General features: G+C 32.4%; 1 pseudogene; it reads right to left on the reverse strand.

Moving 5' to 3' along the window:
* Window positions 1–809: 809 nt before the first annotated feature.
* LOC149541563 (replication factor C subunit 4 pseudogene) lies at window positions 810–1,463 on the reverse strand (annotated as a pseudogene).
* Between the last annotated feature and the right edge of the window lie 634 nt (window positions 1,464–2,097).

The following is a 2,097-nucleotide window of genomic DNA, read 5'->3' on the forward strand; positions in this document are numbered from 1 at the left end:
TTTAAGAGAAAGGCCCTCCCTACCTAGAATAGACAGGGGACATCTTGCTATCCATTGGGCTTCCTAGTAATTAATTCACTATACGACTTGGTAACAGGAGATCACAATAATAGGAATATGCATGAGCTATTATTTTATTCATATTAAAAATGATAAATGTTGTTCAGTCATATTTGATACTGATTCATATTATTGATGATTCCTTTCTTTCACCTCATCACCCATCTCCTTGGCTTCATAGCCAGGTGAGTCCTAGGTGTAGGAATCCTCAGAACAATCAGTTCTGTCAAAAAAAACATGCATCTAGCATTTCACAATCAGTCATTACATAATTATGTTCTTTAAAGATTTTGAAATTGAAGGTTTAATTAAGTATTTTAAATATAACTGATTTCTCTTCTATGTTCTTGCAGATTAACTCCACCTCTTCACCATTTCATGGCTTCTCGGCCGATGAATTCCTTGGTGTTAATAGTATTATGAATTTGTTCGAAAAATTGTGATAGCATGTGCATTGATGTTGATTTACATATTCAATTAAGTTTTTTATCACTACTATTTGAATTCATAAATGATGTATTCTCAAGGATACTCAAAGATTGATCTCTTATGCATAACAAGAAACCAACAACTAGTATATATAATGTTCTCAACTATTATGCCTAGCCATTAAGGGTGGATATCCAATCAGTAAAAAAAAGAGTTGGAACATATTTGATTTGTTCTCTGACCTATCATTATGTACTGACTGAAGATAGGTATTATACTCAGAGACAAATGAATCAAGAATTACAATACATTACCTGGTGTCAAAAATTGTTTAAACAACCCCTTGAAACACTAATGATGTTGTTGCTAGAAATAGATGATTCATACAATTGAGCTGCACTCTGCAAGAAAGTTATTAATTGACTAAGATCACCTTCAGAACTGACCCCAGAGTTTTCAAGGCATCTAAATCAAGGTGAAGGGCCTCCTCTTTGCAGATGTGTAATATTCAATTAGTCATGATATCTTTAACCAATGGTTTGAATCAAAACTTGGCACATCTAGAAGCAAGTGGCTCAATAATCCTGCTAACGTAGTTACAAATGAAAAAAAATCTTATAACTTAAGAGTGTGTCTCCATGGTACGTCTCAAGGGTTTCTGAGCATCTTTTGTCATTAAATTTGCCTCATCTAGTATGATGATTTTGAAGGGTGGACAAAAATAACCACTACTAGTACTACTAGAACCTACTGCCACTGCTGCGAGGTCTTCAACTTTTGTACAAACGACATTAATACCATGATCATCACTAGCATTAAGCTCTAAAACTCTTGATTTATATAGTTTTGGTGCAACCAATCTCAAGAGTATTGGAGAGTTCCCTAACAACTTCTTCTGGGTGAGCAACATCTTTCACTTGCCTCGGTTGATATTTATCTACCCATTGTTGAGTGTCAGTATGCACTGGAGCCATGTTCCACTACAAAATAAATTTAGAAGTTCTCCTCCTTTTGTGTAAACGTATATGTAGAGAAAGAGAAGGCTGCCAAATGTAGAGAGGAAAAATAGGTTATATCAAATGCGACCATCGAGATTTTGTTAAAAAGATGACTTTGAATCTCTAACTACCTTCAGTTTAAAAGAAATCCATTTGAATTCCCAAGACGACCATTCACATTCCAATTATTAAATCAACTACGAAGAGAGAAAAGAATAAAAGAAAAATAAGAAGCTGGAAAGAATAATTGGAAGATTATAATTTGAAAATTATAATAATTCAATTGTTATTATAATTCCAATAGTATTATAATCTTATATGTACATGAAAGCATCACTTAAATTATTAAAATATAAAGATGCCAAATCATTTTTTTATTTGAATGCACATATATAAATAATTAAAAACAATAATATGATGAAAGATAAATTAAAATCCTTTGAGATATGTTTTATATTTTAACTTAATTATTTTAATTAAATTATTTATTAAATAACTCATGCGGGTCTTGCAGATGTATTATGTTCCATGTCGCTAGGTCCTCTACCCATCTACCTAGTGATGGTAATGCTCCTACCTAATTCTTTTCTGACAATGTTTCCACCCCACT

Source organism: Cupressus sempervirens, chromosome 8 (assembly GCF_028749045.1).
Source record: "Cupressus sempervirens isolate cs-2001-9-10 chromosome 8, ASM2874904v1, whole genome shotgun sequence".
In the NCBI taxonomy this organism is placed as follows: domain Eukaryota; kingdom Viridiplantae; phylum Streptophyta; class Pinopsida; order Cupressales; family Cupressaceae; genus Cupressus; species Cupressus sempervirens.